The sequence below is a fragment of the Manacus candei genome, unplaced genomic scaffold, assembly GCF_025592945.1.
Source record: "Manacus candei isolate 608988 ecotype Guabito, Panama unplaced genomic scaffold, ASM2559294v1 h1tg000028l, whole genome shotgun sequence".
Taxonomy (NCBI): Eukaryota; Metazoa; Chordata; class Aves; order Passeriformes; family Pipridae; genus Manacus; species Manacus candei.
Genome location: NW_026138076.1, coordinates 6,892,549 through 6,915,072, shown reverse-complemented (window position 1 = coordinate 6,915,072; position 22,524 = coordinate 6,892,549). Strand labels below are relative to the sequence as shown.

At 40.3% G+C, this 22,524-nt stretch overlaps 1 protein-coding gene across 9 annotated transcripts in view; it reads left to right on the top strand.

Moving 5' to 3' along the window:
- Nucleotides 1-22,524, top strand: part of APBB2 (amyloid beta precursor protein binding family B member 2) — a 178,963-nt gene that overhangs the window by 5,480 nt on the left and 150,959 nt on the right. Inside the window, exon 2 of one of the 9 annotated variants that reach the window (XM_051789950.1) lies at nt 11,678-11,742. The exons of the other annotated variants lie outside the window; for them this stretch is intronic. The gene's annotated coding sequence lies outside the window, so the exon portion shown is untranslated. The remainder of the gene's footprint in view (nt 1-11,677; nt 11,743-22,524) is intronic. 9 annotated transcript variants of the gene reach the window in all.

Sequence of the window (22,524 nt, the reverse complement as noted above, 5' to 3'; positions counted from 1 at the left end):
TTTGCAGCTCTGTATTCCCCTGGAACCTTACTGGGAGTATTGTCTCTTTTTTGCCACTTTCCATTCACCTTCTTCAAGGGGTGTTTCAAGCCCGAGGTTGCAGAGCTCTGTCAGAAGAATTTGAAGGAAGCATTGCAGGCAGTGCCCTGAGATTGCTAATGAACACTTGTTTATCTGTGCCTCATCTGAGGTCCTCGTTGCTGAAGTCTATTGCCAAGGGTATGACGGCAGACCCTGCAGCAAGGCAATTGGAAATGAATGTAGGAGTCTGCTCTGACAAAGACAGCGGACACTTGGCCTCCATCACTTGCAGGATAGTGAGTCGACCTTGTGTGCTGGACTTTTTATGCTTTAGAAAGATGAAACTCGATTTACCTGGAGATCTAAGATCAATCTCAAAGTTCTGTCTCCCAGCGTCAAAACCATTCTCATTTTTTAGCTGAAATGCGCTGAGCTTCAGTTGCCCCTGAAAATGTATTATTTGTTTGTATGAGCATTTAGATGGTGACTTTTACTGCTGAACAAACCTTGCATCTGAGTATAACACTGATTAGTCCCTTTTTAAAGTGGTCTGCATAACAATTAGGATGATTAACTAGATGCAAATTTCTGCCTTTATCAGTAGTCTGCGCTGCATTTGATGCTGAACACTGATCTCAGATGAATGAAGTCAGATGCAGTTTACTCTAGGAATTCATGAATGTAAACTGCTAACTTGAGTAGTAGTGCATTGAAAGTAATAATATGTGACAGAGGAAGGTTTCCTAGAAAATAAAATATGCAAATTTTTGCTTCTGATCTCAATACCATATAGCCAGCATTTGTAATTCTGGTTTGTTTTGTTCTGAATAATGCTACGACCATAAAGTACTTTAAGCAAACTCCTGGAAGACTTACATTTGACAGTTTAATCTGTTGGACTTCACAATTTAACCTCCGCTAAAATCTCTGTGGTGTCCTCTCAAAATAGAGTTGTAACTCAATGATTTATTACTGTTTGGCTGTCCTTATTTTCTGTAGAAAACAGGAACCTTTCACTCTTTCCTTTGTCTTCCTTGCTGGATTATGTTGCACCCCAGTTAATGTATTCTGTCAGACAAACATCAATTCTGCCTGCCTTTGAGAAAACCCTCCTGGAAGCACTAGTCATGCTTTGCTGTGATATGCTTTTAAGCAGTTTTGTAGTGCGTTTAGCTGTTTTGTTGGAGGTTATTTTTTGTTTCCCTTTAGTGCAAACAGTTTAATTTTCAATTGCACCAAAAGGAACATTTCTAAACTACCTCTGCAGATTCCAAGTGTAGATTATGTGTTTAAAAATACCCTTTGGGTTTAATATTGGTACTAAAATATGCTTCATGCAGTACTCTCTTGGTCACAACTGATTTTTTTCTTATGTCTACTAGCTGATTATGGAGGGAGTTTTCCCAATGTAACTATTGTGTGTGAAGGACAGATTCCAAAGGGAAGGAAACTGGCAGGCACTAAATGTTCCCTACCTTTATGAATTAACTTGTTTGAACAGAAAAAACTACCATAAGCTTTACATATTTTGTTGTTATCTGTTGTACAAACATGTCTTTCCTTTGCAGTGTTCTCGGGGTAGAAGCCCTCCAAACAGTTATTAAATGGCAATAATTTGGTGTGACTAATATTGGCACAAATTAGTTAAGCCTTTATTGGAAACCTTGTAACTGAGTTGGAGGAAGATGCTGCAGGGTGCTTACTGGCCAGATGCAGAATTCAGAAAATGAGGAGATTGACATTAAGCCATCCTATGTATTTAATATAGAATTTCATTATAAGGAACTGGAAGCAGTAGTTTGGGTAAATATGACAATGAATTCATTGCTCTGGTGTTTACACTTGCCTTGTTAATTCTATTTGCAAAGAGGATTATTGTTAGGAAGAGGTATTTCTTAGCAACGTATTGAATTGTGTAGCTGTGGAGGAAGCTGCGAAGAGAACCAGCATGACAGATGAAAGGGAACTGCAAGGAAGAGGAATAAGGAGGAGGATTGCCCTCCCATGGAGAGCTTGGCACTTGTCAGATTAAATTAGGATTTAAATGCAGCATAATGGAAAGATAGTTTAATTAAGTTGTTTAAATGAGTTGAAGATAAGTACATATAGGGCACAATCTATGAACTTAAAGAAAGATTCATCTGGAAGTAAATACAGTAGGGAACCTGGGTATTTGGGATACATATGGTCTTAAGGAAACCTCCAGCACTACATGATGACCTTGTTTTGTCAGCATCTTGCATGCCTCCTATATGAGCAGGAGATGCAGGATGTCCATGTTTGCTTTTTTTCCCTTGATACCAATCTGGGTATAAAACCTCTGGAAGATTGTTAGGTCCACCAGGCCAGGCACCCAGAGAGAGTGGCAGGCTTGGGGTGTCCTGGCAGTTTTGTCATGGGAAACTTGTGTTTTCCTGTGGAATGGCTGGCCCTGGGTGTGTGCTAAGTCAATGTAGTGATGCTGGTCAGCAGAAAGGGGAACAAGGTAAAAAGTATTAGGACAGAGTTAACTTTTGGTAACTCCCTTTGCTAGAGTGACGTAAGGTATTTCAAAGCAATGAAAGTAATCTATGCAAAAGTTTCCTGCTGTTTTTTCTTCCCTCTTGAATGCTTAAGTGGTCATTTTTCCTTCATAAAGCCATTTTTTTCTCTGATGCTGGAAAATATAGGAAATGGAGAGCAGGCAGAGTTTGTGTTGCCATACCAGGAAAGTTTGAGGGGAGATGGCCTGCCACTAGGATAGAGAGGGGCTAGTGCTGCAGTGATGGAGTGGGTACCTGATTTCTGGGGAGGAAGAGGGGCGGCGTGGAGCTGATGTGGCTTGGGAAGTGAAATGCAGTGCTCGTAGAGGAACCATACAGTACCACTGGTCCTTCCTGCCTTCTCGCTGCAGCTGTGCCGTCTCCTCTGCCGTACAGCGGAGACCTGCATGCACCGGTGTGCACCATCCATAATGGACCCGGATTGCTTTGCCCTTGTTGCTGAAGGAGAGTGCTGCAGTCCAGGAGAGGGGTGTTTGCCCCAGGTGTGGAGGAAGTGGAGCAGGAAGCTGGCCTGCCCTTGGACAGGTCTGCTGGCCATGGAGGGCCAGAGAAGGATGAAGCAGCACAAGCATTGCCAGTCCACTCCTTCCCATCGCTGCAATGGGAGCGGGGTGTATCCGGGGAACTGGAGACTTTGAAACCTATTAAAGATGTTGATAGATTAAAAACCCATCTTGATGGTACATAATTCCATGAGATAGCTGTGTGTATGGTGGGTGTGTGCTTGTGTAAAATGCTAATACCCCACCCTTATTTTGTGTTATCTTGGCTGACAGTATGGTATCATATCCTCCATTAGTTACTGTTAAATTCTTACTATGTTTTGGGACTTCTAGAAGAAATTGAAATGTTAAAAAAAAATTTACCTTTTAAGAAATTAAATTTTACTCTGATATTATCTTCTCCCAAAAGTATAGATGTAAAAGTCAGCTTAAAAATACAACAGAAATGGAACATATACTGATAGGTAAAAGGAAAGGGGAAGGTTATAAAGGTAATTTCACTTGAATCTGAAAGATAGCGAGAATTGCCTGCTTGGGAAATAACTCATATTTTTAGAGTCCTGTGGGAGCCTGCTTGCCTTTTTTTTTTTTTCTTCTTTCCTCCCTCCTTTGTCTTTTTCCCATCACAGTTTAAGAAAACAGTCAAACAACATGAGAACCATCAGTGAAGGGAGTCGTTTAAGTAACACAGCTGTATAAGAAAAGATGCATGTACTCAGACAAACAGGATTTTTTTGGGTTTTTTTTGAGAAGTTCTACATTTGTTATCTTGAAAAAGTTCTCAAATTTAGGAAAAATGTTTGATGACACTTGCATATTTGAACAGAGAAGCATTAAAAAAGAAACATGTTTCTAATTATTTGATGTTTGCTTCTTGGAAATGTTTGAAATCAGACTTATTGTTAGATAACTGTGTAGGCTGGTAAGATGACTACTCAAGGATATTGAAATAACACAAAGCAGTGTTGCTTTAAACGTGCTATTATTTAAGAGTGTGCAAGAGCTGCTAGCAAACCATGCTTCACTATATGAGTGTGTTTTAACCTTATTTTTATAATCTTTGCATGCTGTTACATTAGCATTGGCCTGTATAAACTTTTTCCATAAAATATCCTGTATATTTCCCTTTGCAAGTATGGATTTAAACGTGGGTAAACACAATGGTCTTATATATGTCAAAGTGTAGGAAGCTCTCTGGTAGAGGCATATGAGTGTTTAGGGACCAGTAATTCTTTTTTGAAAACCATTATAGATATGTCCTTATGTGATAAAGATGGTGCTGTTTGCCAGGGAAATTGCTTAAGGGTTCCCTGGGAAATTTGTCTTTGTAGCCTAACAGCATGTCAATACTTTGATGCCCTTGTACTGAGGTGTAACTCTAAAGGCAGACCACAGAAAATTCAGATATTCTCAGTGATAGGTCTGTGTGGGGAAGGGGGATCAAGAGAGGTGAATGGGAGGCTCTGAGGGATGTCAATGAGGCTTAATGCCAAGGATGTCCTGAAGTGATGGGACCCTCAGAACACTGTTAAAGGTTTTTACCTCAGGTGGGAGTCATGTTTCTGTTGTTCCCTATCTTGCTTTGGGCTAGAAATCAGCCAGCACTACTGCATGCTGGTTCTGAAATACAGTCTCCACTCTCTGGTTTTGGACAGCCAGTATGTAGCAACAGATACAGTGATGTGATGTGGTTTTACTTACTCATTTTTAGGCAGAAAAAAGGGGAGTCCCTCAGTGCCTGCCTGGTCCTACCAGCAAGTCAGGAGGTGATGCTCATTCTTCTCCCTGCTTTCCAACTTGTGTGCACGTGTTGCAGTGATGAGAACAGCTGACAGGCAGGATATGGTGAGGTGCATCCCTAAATTTGTGACAGACCTTGCTGGTAAGAATTGTATGAAAGTGTGTCTCTGGTAGCAGTGGCTCTGGTGACCCTTGTAGCCCCAGAAACACAGCAGATGAGAGCTGCCTCTGTCCTTCCTTTGCAGTAATCCAGAGGCTTTACTGAGCAGTCTACCCTGCCAGTCTCTGGAGAGAAACAGGAGTTGGCGGCTGGCTGCCTGCCATCCTGCAGCACAGTGCCTTGGTCTGCTGCTGCTAAGCCAGCAGGTAGGAGTGCTAGCTGGATGGAAAACATTTTGTGGGATTTATCCAAAATAAATATCTAATTTTGCATGGGTGAGGCTGAAATTCTTCAGCTGCGCCTCTTTCCACAGCAGAAGAGAAACCTGCCTTCCTCGCAATGCTTTCTCAAGTTCTTGTGCATATGCAAGGTAAAACGATTGTTTTCCTAAATTTAAAGCTTGGATCCTCCTTCTTTGAGTTCTGATGGATGTCTAGATTTATACTGCTTTGGAGACCTGTTTGAAGACGTATAACCCAGACTTCTCTGAACCTTCCCCAAAAGGTTCACATTGAGGCATTTAGCTGGTTTCTTTGCTTTTTCTTTGTGCTTCTACATAATCCTTGAAGTGTAAATATAGAGCTGGAAAAAATAGCACTTGATCTGGTTGACAGTATCCCAGCTTGCAGTGGGACTTAAATTAAGAAATTTGCGCTTCTGCTATAAATCAGAAGTTTGAGCTTGTAACCCCTTAATTTTTGGCCCAATAAATCCTATTACTCCCAGGAAGCTGTTAAGGTTCATCTCTGTAAGTCCCGAGGATGTTTTAAATCTGTGGGTTAAGTAACACATGTGCAAGAGTTTAAAATAAGACTGCTAGCCCACACAACATTCCAGCTGTAAACCCAAAACTGGACATTGTGGGGCTGATTCAGGAGATGCTGATCCAACTGCAAACCTAACTAGTGTTAGGCTTTAGCTTCTGCTGCCTGTACTATTTTTGCTGTGGTATAGGGATGGAAAATTCACAGGTTGCTGATGTTTGAACTGGTGTCATTAGTTCTCCCAAAGTAATGGGGTGGATACTTTTTGCACAGTGGCTTCAGGCTCTCATAGAGCGTTCTTGCCTGGCACATGGTATTAGTACATCCTGAGTTTGCCCTGCTGCTGAGTGCCAATACTTGAGAACTTCCTCAAGCAGCCAGTGCTCAAGCATGGAACTGGGCTTTCTGCATTCTGGGGTTGCACTTTGAGCTGAGATTGCAAGCAAATGTTTTTGGCATGGGTAAATGCAATGTGCTGTTATGGCAGGATGTGAATCCTCCTTGCAGAAGGTGATCTTGAAAGGAGGTCTTCAATCCTGTAGCATGTCCATCATGGTAGAGAATTAAGCTGAATTTGCATAGATTTTTAAAACTAACAGAGGAGATGTTCTAAGGAGAGTGATGTGTATACTCTGCAATTCCATAATAAAGATACTGATGCTCCTAAGGGCTGGCTCAGGAAAGGCACCTGCCAGAGGGTTCAGATGGAGGCAGGAACTAGTACATAAATATATGAAGAGAAATTTTAATTACTCAGAGGAGCTAGATGATGAAATCAGCTACAAAATGCAGTAATAAAATAAACCTAAATCACTTGCATGGAGTTAGGCACTAACCTCCATATAAAACTCCTCAATGGAGCAGTGGGGAGCCATAGTCTGTACTAAGTACAATATAAACCCATTTAAAGGTGTTTTCTAGGTTTCTTTCTTTCCTTCCCTTGTCTGTTTTAAGCACAGGCAAGGGTTTTTCCTGAAAGATTCTAAATACTCAAATTGGAGAATAAATGTGTTTTGTTTTGTTTTGCAGAAACTGAAGTTTGTGTCTAGGAATTTTATACATAAGCTACGTTCTTTGCATTTTCTTGGCTATTCCTAATGCAATAGTGTCTATAGCTTTTATTATCTCTAATTCAGAAGCTGATTCAAATGCTTTCATGGCACAACAGAGAGTTTAAAAAGGCCATGAGAGACCCTGTGCAAAGCTTGTCAAGTGGCCACAGGTGGTTGGTAAAAATGAATTATTAAAAACTAGTGTTTTCCAAGGGTTTGTAAGTTGAATGTGACAAGCTCATTGATAAACCCTGTTTCTGCCTCTCTCAAAAGCTGTGGGTGAAAGAAACTTTTCTTTGAAACAGCAATGTACACATGAATGGTTGACTCTTGTGGAGGCTAATATTTTCTTACCTCAGATTGTATCTGCACACCATATGGAAAATAGTGAAATTATTTCTTACTTTTGAAATGGATGTTTTCATAGCTGTTAGCCATAACTAGAAAGCAACACAATATTTTAAACTTAATAAAGTGCTTCAACTTGAAGCAAAACAGTTCCATTAAAGGATTTTCAATTGCAGAGAACCTCACAATTTGACAAGGTGAGAATAATGCAGCTGGAGCAGACTGGTTTTACTAAGTGTCTGAAAGAGGCAAAGCACCGTAGTAAAATAACAGTGTGGGGTTTATACTGGTTTAAATACCTGCTCTGTTGGGAGCAGGTATTTAAAAAAAAAAAAAGGCAGGTCTATTGGGAAGTCTAACTCTAGTGCTGTTATCTTAAGAGGCACCAGAGATGGCTTCAGAAATTGAGCTCACTGTAGAATGGCAGCTCATTGTCAGAATCAAGATCAGAAAATTTGCTTATTGCTTCTGAAGTGGAGTAGTCTTAGGAGGCTTTTACATGCTCATTTCCTTCCTTTGCTCATTGCTTTTCCATGGTATAAGAATTTCTGTGTTTAAAAACACCTTTTTTGTAAAACCTTTGTCTTCAAAAATAAAAGCAAAGTATTTATAATGTTAGAATGAGGTTGGCAGCTTTTAATTAGATGCTTTAAGTACAAAGTTAAGAAATGGCATACCAACAGGAATTTTTAGATCTTCTGGTTTTCCTGGTGTCACATGGATTTCTCCATGTTAATATAGCTTGATAATTGCTCCCTTGACCCAGTTACTCTTTTTATACTTTCCTTTCCACATCGAGTCAGACAAGCACAAACATTTCATGTATATTAGAAATGAGAACTTTTGTCTTCAGAAATGAATCACGGGACACCGTGGAAGGGGAGAAGGGAGAACAGCAAGTCTTGTCTCTTTTCTTGCATTATGAATGAAATTGTGTAGGTAGATGCTGTGTTTAGGTCCTGTCACACTGGTGGGGTTTTCACTGTCCTCATGCTATCCCTGAAGAAAGCTTCATTGCTTCCACAGTGTATTGTAGCAGGTTAGGTTGCTTGGAGAGGTGGGATCTACAATAATAAAAACTTATGGGGACCAAGCAATATGTAGAACTGGAGAAATACAGAAATGGGTTTAGGAATACAGCTAAGTGAGAGCTGCCCAGATGTCTGCCTCATGTCCACTGCTCTCTCTTCTCTTGAGGTACCTCATACTATCACAGGGCAGCTGATGAATGATTTTCGGCTGATTCCTCTTCCTCCCAGATGAAGTCATGCCACTTGCTGGTGAGGAGGTGTCCTCCCTCAGGTGAGAACAAGGCTGGCTTTATTTCTGAGGAAGCCTTGCATGACATGTACAAAAAAGAGGCAACATGACAGGGAATGTCTCTCCGAAATACTGGTTGTGATACATGAGTTTCTTAAACTGTATTAATTTTTTGAACTGCAAACTTCAGATGCAAGTTGCATGTTAACAATGATTGTGTTGCCAGAGGAGGCCTGTTGATGCCACCACTCAGACAAGCGGCATGTTTTGAACTTTACTCTTGTGAGATGATAATCAACTGTTGGCCCATATTCTAAGGGCAGAAAAAGGTAGTACAAGAAAAAAAAGAATGTTTTTTAAAAGGAGGAATAATTACCATTTTAATTTTCTGAGTAGGGCCACCGGTGATACAAAAGCCACTAGTTAATTCTTTTTTAAATTTTTTTTATAGGATAAAAATAAGAGCTAGGAGTGATGATGGTATGCCAGACACTTCCTAGTTGCTTTTATCACAGGTGATCTGTTTGCCTGAATAGTCATTGGTAATCATAATAATTTAGGTCCTTCTGTCTTTCTCTAGAGGAAACAAATCTTACTTTTAATCTCCATCTTGGTTTTGTGTAAATCATGAATTGCTTTTCTGTTTTGTTAGGCTGCAGCCAACCATCAGATGTGGGACCATATTATTATTACCAGGGAACTCTGATGTTTTAATTACGTGTGTGCTGCTGAGTGCTATGAAAGGGATGTTACACGCTGCCTGTGCATCCAGGAAGGTGTAGTGAGAATAGTACTTGGGATTTTTTTCTATGAATATTTGAGTGACTGCTGTTAAGACTGGCATGTATATATAATTCTTCAGCATACAGAGCATTAATTGCTACTCCAATTAATTTTGGAATATGTAACCAGTAGAACTTTACTCTGACAAATTCATTCTCATGCTCTCAGATATTAAAATTGGTTGAAATTTGGTGGCTTAATTTCATGTCAGCGACCCCTTTGTTCAAACATATACTTGTTATCTTGGTACAGCAGTGTAGGATTGCTGAGGAAGAGCGCTGTGTGCCGCCAACTGAGCTGGAAGGTCTCATGTGTCCCTTCTCCAGCATGGAGCGACTTAACACCTCCTCTCAAGACCTGTGGCACAATTGTGCTTGCCTGCAATTAGTTGCTTGACTAATTCCCAGTGTTGGTGGGTACTGGTGGTTACAGAGATAGTAATGGCATTGCTCTATATTAGGTACTGTATGAAGAACAGAAATGAATAGGTATATTTTGTTAAGGAAAATGTGGGTTTTCTTGAGGTGATTTTTCCTACTGAGAGGAAAACACGAACTTTGAATTTCTTTTTCTCAGCAGACTCCTACTTCTTGGAGTAAGTGAAACAGAAGCTTGGGTTGGAAGGAACCTTAAAGATCATCTTGTTCCAATTCCCTGTCGTGGGCGGGGACACCTTTCACTAGACCAGGTTGCTCAGAGCCCCATCCAATCTGGCCTTGAACACTTCCAGGGAAGGGGCATCCACAGCTTCTCTGGGTAACCTGTGCCAAGGCCTCACCACCCTCACAGTAAAGAATTTCTTCATAGTATCTGCTCTAAACCTACTCACTTTTGGTTTGAAACCATTTCCCCTTTTCTTGCTACTACATGCTCTTGTAAAAAGTCTCTCTCCTCCTTTCTGTAGGCTCCCTGAAAGAGAACTTCAGGGGTTTGTAGGTGTTGTTTTGTTGGGCTTTTTTTGAACTTCTGCTCTAAGCAGTGAAGTATTGTGTTTTCATTCTTTGCATATTTCTTCATTTAGTTCTAATAGAATATAAATATGTGTACAAGTTATTTATTTTTCTAAATGGTAACAGCCCTGATGTGTTTGAAGCACAGTGTGTGTTTACAGAAGAAACTGTCAGTCTTTTGATATGTTAAGTTTTAAAACAGATATTAAAGGAAAAAAACAGCTAAATCTTGAATGGAAAATGGAACAAAATGCAGCATAAATTAATCTGTTGGTAGACTATGCCAGAGTAAATTACTCTTTCTTTTCTTTTCTTTTCCCTACCTTAAAATATGAGTTAAGAGACATATTTTTATTTTATCTGGTCTTTAGTAAAACATTTATTATGACAGTTGTTAGAGTTACAAAGCAGTTAAGGATTGTGCTAGAGGGGAAATAATAGAAGAGCTAAGGAGACCCCTTAGGGGGGGAAAGACTAGGGATGGGATATTGCCACAAAAAATTTGTCAAACGGAAGTTAGAAATGCTCAAAAGATGCATTAATCTTGCTGGTATTAAATGAGATGTTGCAGACATGTAGGTATATCAAGCCATGATACCGTGTACTGTAGAGGTCTTGTCTGGGATGAAATGAATCGTTTTGATAATGAGAAATGAGAAAGATAATTTTAAATCCTCTTCACTATGAGAAGGCTCTTTGTTTTGAGCATGAGCATTGGCTTCACCCCGCATAATACCCAGCGTTTTGGGAGGACATGCTTTGGGATTTCATGTCTCTTGCTTTATCTGGTCTTTCCCTGTCTCTTTTCCAGCTCTGCATCAGTTTGCCTTTTTTTATCACACTTTTTATTTCTGAAGTTGTACAGTACTCTTCCTTGTGCTCATAGCTCTGGAGAAGCTAATTAAAGCATGACTTTGCTAACTGTCTTTGGAAGTGGCACAAAGGATTACTGGACTGGCTTGCTCAGTCTGGGAAAAAGGAAAAGTGCTATATAGTTCCTGGGCTTTTGACTGCTTGTGGCTATACAGTTTCCCAAGCTGTGGTTTCAGTTTCCTATTTGGCTGCTTGGATCTTACCAGAAGGTGAATTCCAAAAGTAGCTGCAGGGTTTTGGTTTTGCTTGCTGCAAAGACTTTGGCAAGGACTTGACTGCATATGTAATTATAATAACAGTACATTAAATACAGAAGGTTACATACTATGTTTCTATTTATTAAATACTATCATTATCTGAATTTGTAAAGTTCATAGGTAGGTTGTGTGTAGCCTGAAACCCCCCAGGTTTGGGACTTAGTTTGTATTTTAGAGTTGTCTGTCTTAAAAGTACCAAACAGAATCTCCCCTCCCTGATTTTTTTTTTTTTAAATGTCAGCGTAGCCCTACTGGGTGTAAGTGATTATGTCTTTGAACATAGCGCTGGAGAAGGACAAGCAGTCCTAGGAGCAGTGTTAGAAGTTTCCTTCTACCAGCCTTCCCTACTCTGTGATATTTAAGTTAGGGGCTGCCTATTCTGTCTCCATCCTATGAAAATGTGTCTGTTCTTGTTCTTTGCAGACCTGCAGAGCAAATCAAGGTGTCTCTGTAAGGTTGACAAGGAAGAACTTTGCGCAAGGATGAGGGTTGGTCTCCCTAAATACTCTACTGTTTTTAAAATCTTCATGGTAGCAATTTGAGATATTACGTAGAGAGTCATTGGTGAACCTTGTATTCAGGTGGTAAGCTCTGTCCTGTGTAAGACTCAAAGAACAGTGTAGAAAATAAGTTTTTCCACTCTAATGGCAGGCATTTGCCACCCTTGTTTCTGATGTATGATATGTTAATTCTAAGTAACCTGTTGGAATTGGGGTGCGTAAGATAAGATGGACTGTGAGGAGAAGTGCTAACTTTGGGTCACCCATGGTCAAGGCTTAAATATGGCATTGTGCATGTTTAATTCTGAAGATGTTGTTTCCAACATTCTTAAAAAACCTTTGGATCTGAATGGTATGGTTATAAGTTACGATAGGGATTTTGATGTTCTGGGAAAACATTTTTGCCTGCCAGGAAAATATTTTGTCCATTTTTCTTAGCAATATCTGATTCCTTTTGCTCTGCTTTTATATTTTAGGCAGTACTTTAACATCTACAGAACTTTGGTTTTTGCCTACTGGTGCTAATGGAATAGATGGGCTGAAGTACTTCCCTCTGACATAAGTGGGTCCTGAACCATGTTTGAAAGGCATGTCACTTTGTTCATTCGAATTAATGCCTTCTCCCTCCCCAAATACTACAGTGTCCTGACATTGGGTCATTTGCATCCTGAAGAGCACAAGCCAGAGACAGCTTCTCTTTTGCTTGCAGTATCTGGCTCTGAATTGGTTTGGCTTTGGGCTGACAGTGTCTAAGGACCAGCCAAGTTGGAGCGTGTTTTTGATGCTCTTTCCTTGGAGGACAGTGTGACCTTTGTAGTTTCAGGATATTGTTTTTCAGAGATATTCTTTTAGCCCTAATGGTTCAGCTGGTACTTTTTAAAAAATGATATTTATCCAAAACCCAAGAGAAACTATTTATCCGATGAGGGGGAACTGGACTTTGAATTAGACTGGTGAAATATTGAAATTGAGATATTCTTTAGTTGAAAACATTCTCTTAATTCTTGCTATGAAGCATAATTCTTGTTATATAGCAGCTGGAAAAGACAAAGTAAAATTGACCAAAGTTAAAGATTTATTGACTTTTGCCTTTTTTTTTCCTTCCTAAAACAGACTGCATGTATTGTGAAGTAGGGTAGCTGTGTTTGGACTCAAAAGTGATCACCAATCGCTTAACTGACTGTGGTGGATTTGATATGGAGCAACGTTCAGAAAATGCATGGCTTTGTGTTGAAGGCAGGAGCACAGCAACAGACAATTCCTAATGGGTTTTGTACATGATGAAATGAGAGTAGTCAAGGAAGCTGTGGCACAGAGCAGAGGATCTGTAAGCACATGTGCTGTTTGGTATTTCACTTTGCCCTGGTGGGTTGGGCCATAAACATCTCTCCTCATTCTCCCTTTTTGTGTTTTGCTCCCTGACAAGGCAGTTGTAAACTTGCAGTGTTATTTGAGGATTTTCTGTCCAGACCTACCTTTTAAGTGCAATTAGGGCAGACCACCTACCTCCCCAGTGGATAACCTGTAGTAGCATTGTTCGTGTCCCTGTGTGACCAGAGATATAGAGAAAGATTAACAAACACTTTCCTGCTGTACAAATTTTTCCCCCAAGTTGAAAGTTCTGTGTGGCTGATAAGTTCTGATTTCCCCCTTACACCAAGCAAATAATTAAAGGCTGCTGTTAAATTCTCTTCATTCTCTATTAAGACCCCTCGGTCATATTAAACTGTCTAACTCAAGCGCTGTTTTTAGTGTTGTTAGGAGAAAGCATTACATTTAGAAAAACACTTTATTTTGGAACAATTTAAAATTATATGGAAAAATTGTATTTAATGACCAATAAGATGGTTTGTGTTGCAGTATATCAGAACAAAGGAGTTATGAGTGTTGTGTATCTGCTGTGAAGGTTCACGCCTTCAGTTCGTGCATAACCACATTGTGCTTAATTATGGAGGGATCTGTCTACGTTAGCAGTGCTGGGGAATTTAGGAGGTGCTAACGTCTAGTTTATGTAAGGATTCCTGCATATATTAAATATTTTTTAACTGTGCTAATGTGTTTTGGGGGAAAAAGTGGAGAGATGTGGCTAGAGTAATGTTGTGCAGTTGATAATAAAATAGATATGCATCTGTCTTTGTTACAGAGTCATAGATTTGAGATGCAGATATCTTTAAGGCATTACTTTCCATAGCCTGTGGGGAAATTTCTTCACCTGGATTAGCACTGGTGTTAGGAGTGCCAGCTGCAAGCTAGTGTTTGGTCATGAAACTATCATGGTAGATATACCTGTAGGGATCCTGTGACATCCAGGAATTTGCACAAGGGAGATTCCTCTGGCTGGTTGTTCTTGCAACTCAGCTCTTCTTTTATTATAGATTATAAAGAGAAGAAAAGGCTTCGAGTCAGTGCCAGTCTGTTTCTCCTTGGAATACTAGTCAACAGATTGTTTAAGAAGTTAAAAACAGCAAGAATTAGCAGCCTGGCAGCCTAAGATGTGACAGCCTTCGAATAGCATGTGCTTGGGAGCATTTGTCTTTTGCCTCCTCAGGACAGCCATGTTTTACAATGGGCATTATGCTCCTTGCAGGGTTTGACTCCCGTTGCTGGGGTGTTTTGCTTTTCCAGAGTGCCTTTAGCTGAATTTCAACACCTTTTATCAATCTGACCTTACCATTGCATGGAAACCAGAAAGGCTTGCATAGAAAGTCTGTATCCAGACCCTGACTGATGCTACTTATATGTTTCATCATCCATTTCTCCCAGCAGGGATCTCTTCAACCATGGTGGGGAAAGCCCACCATCTCAATGGCAACAACACAAGAGGCTGCACTGTAAGGGGGAAGTTTTGTAAGTGCTGAGTGGGGGTTCTTTAAGTTGGAATGAGGAGACTTTCTTTAAAATTTAAGTTTCTGGGTGTTCTTGAATTAAAAGAGACTTTGCTGAAAAAACAAAACACCCCAGCAACAGGAGTCAAACCCTGTGGGGTCTTTTTGTGCCTTGAAAACTACACTCTTAATTTTGTATGAACTTAGAGTAAGACAGGTCAAAACACAAGGCTAAAAATTTCCATTCAATTTTATTTATTTTCTATTCCATTTCTTTCCAGACTCCCTGGGCTTCTGCAGATTTAAGGCAGAGAAGCTTGGAGAGGTTATAAAGTGAAGGTTTTGGGATTAGCTGTAAGTACAGCCATCCCATCTGCAAGGATACAAGAAAGGTGCTGCTGTTAGCTCTTCCAAGAGCTCGTTGTTGAATCCAAAAGAAATCTGACTTGAAAACCTTCACACACCCCATTCAGACTAAATGTAGTGTGTAGTTGTAGATTCATGCTCTTTTTCAAGAGTTTCAAGCCCACGTCACTGAGGAAAAACGAAAAGAATATGTGCAGAAGTCAAAGGAGGAATAATATGCATCTCACTGGAGTCAGCTGCACTGTAACTTGCACTGTAACTCTTACCATTATAAAAACAGTGTGTGGCATCCTTGGTTGTAAAAATTAGTTGTGGAAGGAGGACTGTGTTCTGCTTGGTGTTTCTAACTCAGGATGTGCATTCTGTGCATGTTGTATGGTTCAAAGAGCTTTTTGGGAAAGATGTTGCTTATGTGACTTCGATGTTGTGCAGTGTTGGGGCACTTGCAGTTTATCCATCTCTGACGTGAGGATGGTAATAGGCTTCTTTACTCAAGTAGAAGTTGTATAAATTAATATTGACTGTTAAAATGAAAGATACACCGTGGTTGGTGGAGGAATAACAATGAGATGAAAAAAGTACTATCAGACACTTTTAACAGCTGTGGTTTCTGTGATAAAGACACTTGAATCACTTCACATGAAACAAACTGCAGTTTAGAAATTCTTTAAAATATTTAAGCCTGTTTCAAATATATATTTATATTAAAATTCTGAGAGGAAGTTTTCTTTTGTCTCCCTGATGCTTCATGAAATCCTTTGAGGGAGAAGGGAGGGAGTACTTAGAAACATTTCTGATGTTAAATGGCTTCTGAATAGCTAAGCTTATCAAACCCTAAATTTGGGGTTTCGAAGTTAGCATTCACAGGGTGGGAGGAACTTTATTGAAGAGCAACTGATTCCAGAGGGCCAGAGGTCAGCTGCCCTGGAGTGCCCTTTGTGGTCTGGCATCACTCCCTGTCCCCATTCCCCTGCTGGAGAAGGGTCTGGTGGGATGCTGCCACACTAGCTGTGGGCTGATGGCTAGCTGTGAAGCTGAACAAATTCCAGTGCTAGCCAAGCTTGTAATCAATTAGGCACAAGGGGAGAAGGACAAGAAGAAAACCAAAAAGTGATACCTGGGTGTGAAACATCAGCCGGGCTTCATTAAGAGGCAGCTACTCAGCAACTTCATCTGTGTGTGAGCAAGCTGGGCCAAGGCTTCCATCATATCTGCTATGAAGGCTAACTTGGTTGTATCCCTACATCTAATCACTCTTTGCACATTCGAGGATGTCCTCTGTTTCCAAAATAACTGCTTCTGTATCTCTGCTCTATCCAGTGCATATGTTTACCTCCTCCTTGCCCCCCAAGAGCCTCTGGTCTAACCATTCAGTCTAAACCTGATTTATTCAGGTCCTTTAACTTTGTACTTACATGGTATCAATACTTTTACACAGCTTTATGAGGAGTTGTGAACTCCTGTCACAGTTTGTACTCAGCACACTTTTTTTTTTTTTTTTAAAGGTAAATGTGAAGAACGTGAATTAGGGTTCAGAAACTGTCCTCCAACCCCTGCTGTGCTCAATGTGAGAGGGAAAACGAAAATCTGGAGGGAATATCTGTTGTTATGGCAGCAGAAATAATTTCTGATTGAGGCTTGCTATTCAGATGTTGCTTTCATGTTTCCCATTTCAGTCTTGAAAGAAGCCTGTGTATTATATGATGAATTAAATGACTTTTTAATAAGCACATAACTAGTATCTCCCAAAACTCTGTAATTTAGGCACTTATGTGAATAATAGTACATGATATATAATAGTATCTTGCCTTCAATTTCCAAACTCTAATAAAAAGGGCAATGATGCACAAATGTGTAACTTAATTAGGTCTTTATTTTTAGTACTTTGCAGCCCTCTTTATGCAGATATCTTTATTTGTATTTCAGTGCAATTGAATCACTGGCGTAATCTTCTGAACAGTTAGCCTGCCCAATTATGATTGCAGTGAGTCTGCAGAGATTAATAAATACAACAGCTCCTCTAGATTTTAGTTTTCTTTCCATTGAGCAAAGTGTACTGGAAAGAATAGTTGTGAAAAATAATCTGGTTTTAACTTCCTAGGTCAATACACATTTTATACCAACACGAAATGCAATCTCTGCCTCTTAACCTTTTCTGATGAAGCTCTGCCTGCACAACATGGCTTGTGTCTGAAGGGACATGGCTTGTGTCTGCACAACATGGCCCTTAGCATGTGCAGAAGAAGCGGCCTCATGGCTGGGGATTTCCTCTGGGAGGTTGAGCTCTGAGCATCTTTGTGCAAGGGAGTTAGTGGTTCCAGTTCCCTCGACTTTACGTGCAGAGTTGCTATGTAAGGGGGACTTTCATCCCAGTATAATGGAGAGAGCAGACTATTTCTGGAGAGGTCTAACAAGGCACCTCAGCGGAGTATATTTGGCCTGGGGTCCATGAGCACTTCGGGTCCTTGCAGCGATTTCAGGGATTGCAGGGAGTGCAGGGATTTCAGGCAGGTAAAATGTTCTCATTTTAAGTGCTTTTTCCCCCTCATTTTTCTTCCCCTTTTTTTTTTCCTTCCACCTTCCCTCCTTCTGGTGTGCTGTCCACAGTGAAATGTTGTATGCAGTGATGTACAATTTGCCACAGAAGTCAGGTATGTGTTTTCCCATTGGTTTCCCACTCAGGTTTGCATCACTCTTCTTCTTGCAGAAACATTCTTTCATTATACCTGAAGCATAGATTTTGTGCTCAGACTTGCATCGCACTTCCTTAGCTTTCTTTTGCAAGTGTTTGTTCTTTGTATCAGGCTGTGTAAAAGTCCAGACACCTGAACGACATCCTGAAAATACTGAAAGGCCTTTGACTGTTCGGGAAGAATTGAAATTGAATTGAAAGGGTTAATTGTTTTCATCAGGAGACCACTAATCATAGACTTACGTGAGGAGCACCTCCATTGTATGTTTGAGTACAGATAGCTGTTGTTGGGAACTCTTTATACATGCACTGTTCCCTTTAAGTATTTATTTTACTTTGATCTATAAGGTGGTCACCTTATACCTGTAAAATTCATAGATCTGGACAAACCATCTTTTTCTGCAAGCTCTTAGCTGAAGTGGTTTGTCTCCCAGAGAGTAAAATCTACCACAACCCAAAAGTGAACATAGAGCGGAGCAGCAAATGCTGAAATGGCTGGAGTTGATGAGTTTGTAGGGGAAGCAGTGGAGGACTTACAGTTGCATCTTCACTGATGGCAGCAGTCATGTCTACCAGCTTGTTTAGTGTTGGTAGTTCACTGGTCTGTGGGAACAGGAAAGGAAAGAAATTACAAGCTGCCTGTCTGTAAGTATTTTACAGTGATTGTGTGTATGCAGCTCCATCATTGGCATGGCACTCCTGTAGCTCCCTTGCTGAAGTAATTATTGATAATTACTGATATTCCATCCCTCGTGGGGATTTATCAAAACACAGCGTGGTGAATAGCTGGACAATAACTGTTGAGCCCAAGTATGGAGAGGCTTTCATCACATATGAGGATTTAGTCTCATGATATTGATACCAGGAGAGTGAGAGAACCTGGTCCTCATCTTCCATTTGAGTGGATATGATGTCTGTACCTTCAGTAGGGAGAGAAAGTGAATGGGCTTGTACAGACTAAAATGGATTACTTTTCCTGGGACTATGTTTTGTACCAAAGAGACCTTTAAAAGGAGAAGACCCTGTGGAGAAGATGGGATTTGGATGAGCTGGAAGAGGTTACCCACTGGAGAGCTAACATCCTGGAAAAGCAGTGACTCGGACAATGATACAGGTTGCTTTCCTAGAATAGAAAGGATGATGATGTGACAAATCTTGATGGTCTCCAAGGAGCACTTAACTCTGAACACACGAAAAAATTAATCACAGTTTCTTGGTTTACAGAATGGCAGAAAAAGACATAAAACTTATTTTTCTTTAGCTGGAAAGAAATTCTGGGCTTGTTTTGAGGGCAGCAAGATGCTTTAATCTTAGGACTGTTGATTTATCTAAGCTTCAAGCTATGACATTTTTTCTCTGAGAAAATTTATCTTTGCCTATACATGACTCTAAATATATGCTTCTTGAGGTGAATGAGTTGGAAAAGTCTTTAGCAGCACATGCAACACTAAGAAAATCGTTAAGGAATGTGGATGTTCCCAGATGCCGAGGATGCAATTTCTGAAACAATTTAAGCTTTGCACAATTTATGGATAGAGTCCTGTTGTGTGTATTACGTGTGGAGCGACAAGAGGAAAAGGAAAGCTCCGTGGCTGGGATAGATGTCTTCCAGAAAAACCTGACAGATCTCCAGATGGAAAATGCACCAAAGTGTCATTTTAGTCAATATTTTAGAACTGTGTAAGGGATGGGTCTGCGATCAGAGAGCATTCAAAGGAGAGCTATTTTTCCTTTTTGAGTGGTAGTGAAAGTTAACCCTTTCTCTGAGTGGCCCTTGTTTACCATACATGTGGAGTTATCCTTCCCACTTGCATGAGGATCAACTTGCAGGGCCTGCCTTATGGTTGTCTCTATGGCTGTCTTTTTGTATCTTTTTGTCTCTTGACACTGTTTGGTGCTCCCTTGTTTTCACAATCAGACTGGCTTTGTATGGGTAGTAACTAGGAAAGACAGAGATGAGATTATAGGGCAGGTAGAATTATGGAATCGTAGGATAGTTTGGATTGGATTGGAAGGAACTTTTGAAGATCTGGTCCAAGAACCCTCCTGCTGTGGGCAGGGACATCTTATCTTTCATTAGATCAGGTAGCTTGAAGTCGCATCCAACCAGACTTTGAACATTTACAGGGATGGGATACCCACAACTTCTCTGGGCAACCTCTTTCAGTGCCTTACCACCCTCATAATAAATATCTTTTGCTTATGTCCAGTCTAAATCTACCCTCTTTCAGTTTAAAAGCCAGTCCAGTTTCAGCAGGTACTACTGCTCCTCTGCAGAGCTCCTTTTGTCAGGTACCAGAAGCATACCTGCTGTGGAGTGAGCTTCATCTGTGCCAGATAGATGGTGTGCTGTATGCTGTTTGAAACTGGGCAAAATGTCAGGGTGGATCAGGCCCTTTGTCCCTCTGATTTCAATACCTTGTCAATGTCAGTGCTGTAGGTTTCCAGAGGAACAAATCTTAGTAATAATCCTAGTATAGATGGAACAACTGTCCTGATCCTGGTACTCATATAAAACATTACATACTTGACTTCCATGACTTCCTGCAGGAATTAGGTTTTGTATTTATACACGTACACAGCCTTTTGTACATTCAAGCAGAAACTGCCAGGCTTCCTTTTCCAGATTATTTTCTGTCTTATCATACTTGGGTGCATTTCAGCAGATTTGGATTGTTCAGGAGAACAATCTATTTTGAGGGTTTTTCAGTTCCCAGAGCCAGACTTGTTACCTCTTTCAGAAAGAGGTAACCTTGTCTGGTTTAGCAACACCTTTTGGGGTGACTAGCACAGCATGTTATTGTGGAGGAGTCTGCACTGTTGTCCTCTAGAAGACATTAATTGGGTTAACGTTATTCTTCATCTCTGTTCTTCTGCTTCTTAAACCATGGCTATATCTTGAACCTATTGTTGAGCTGGTTTAAGTCCCTTTCTAGAGCTTATAATTAATGGTTTAATTAAAAATCCTATGGTATTCTATAGGTAGTGTAAAAGCTTGCATTTAGTTCACATTTGTTAATACTGAAATCCATTGGTGTTTTGTTTGTTGTCCATTCATGTCAGTTATTTCTCTGCAGAATCCTCATAGTCCTGTCAGATCTTGCTTTACATCAGAAATTGTCCTCTGCTGATGTTCCTGCATTTCATCTCTCCCTACTGCAGCCTTCCTTTCAACTGGTTGCATTATGAGGTACTTTAAAAGACAAGGACACTGGAGATAGGATTGCACTCATCTTTGTTGTTATGCAAACTGAGTTCCTGTTCTTACCCTTACTGTTGGTCTCCCAACCAAGGTTTGTGCATCCCACCACCTGCCCAGCACCTGCTTTTCTTGGCAAGCCTGTGCTGCCTGGGGAGGTGCATGTGGTAGTCCTTGTTTCCCTTCTTGGTTCAATGGGCAATGCAAAGCACGCTTTATTTCAGAATCACAGAATATTCTGAGTTGGAAGGGACCCACAAGGATCATTGAGTCCAACTTTTAACTGAATGGGTGGCATGGGGATTGAACTGACAGCCTTGGCGTTATTAGCACCATGCTCTAACCAACTGAGACAACCTGCTCCCCTTTTTGAAGTGCTTCAGGAACTGCTGGCTGAGATAAAGCTGCTCTCAGACACCGGTGTGCCTGTTGTGGGTGGCCATGGTTACTTTGGAGAAGCTCAGGTGTGTGTGGCAGTTACTGGTGGCATTCACAGAGTAGTCCAGTACGGGTTCTTTTTGCATTGAGTTAATTTGTAAAATACATCCACATTGATAGTATTATGTGTAGTGCACTAGTTAAAAGTATGAAGGGGGCAGTTCAGGTGAATAAGACAGTCTTGCCTTGGTAACTACAGCTATTTAGGAATTAGGAAGAAAAAAATTGTTTTGGCTGAAATCATCAGAAGTGTTTTCTTCTCTGGCCAATAACTGTCAGTTGCTTTAGAAGCATTAAAAACTTGGATATCTTCCAGACGTTCTTGTTCCTTTTCCCTCCTTATTTAGCTTTATGCCAAGAAACTTACCAGCTTCTTTTATTTTTTAGTCCACATTTTATATACATATGCATATCTTGTTAACTTTTAAAAAGCCGCTGTTTGGAATTAAAGCTAAGAGGTAGTGATAAAACTCTGTGTTTGATTCCACTGTGTAAAAACTTAGAGTAGTTAAAACTTTTGGAGAGAGGATCCCAGATGCAGTGAGATGGATGTGCACAGCTGGGCAGCTGGCAGATGCTCTTGGGTGCTCAGAACTGTGCAAGAAGGGGGCTCAGCTCAGGTGTCCAGCTGCCTTCTGCTACCTCCCATCCAAAATTGATCGTTATGACTTAAGTATCTCTAGGTACATGACTGAAAAGCATAAGCTTTGAAATACAGCTTTCAAAGTATTTCTGTGTTGTAGTCAAAACTTTTCAGGAGCTTTAAAAATGTATAGTTCAGTATTAATTTTTAATTACACACAATGTCTTATTTTAACTGAAATTGCATAGTCCCTATCCTGAGGAACTATGTCTGTATCACTTTTTATTAAATAAAATGTCACATCACAGCCGTGTATGTGGTGAGTTTGATGTAATGGTGATTAAAGTTCAACTTGATAACAGCACCCATGTGTTGATAACAGCAACCATTCATGTGTTGCTCTGATTTTGCTGCACATGAACCTTAATTTTTAGCGATTCGTATCTGTTCTCTATTCAAATGTTAAAAGAAAAAACTGACCAGCTTTCCTGTGAAATTCCAGAACTTCCTGCTTCTGTTTTGGCTTAAAATTTATGGTGTTAAAAAACACCCTTTCTTCTCTCATTTCCACAGCTGATTTTAGCCAGAATGTGAAAGCAAGGAAGCATTGTCACAGTAATAAATAAATAAACATATAAAAATCATTGTGATAACTTTGATTTCAAAT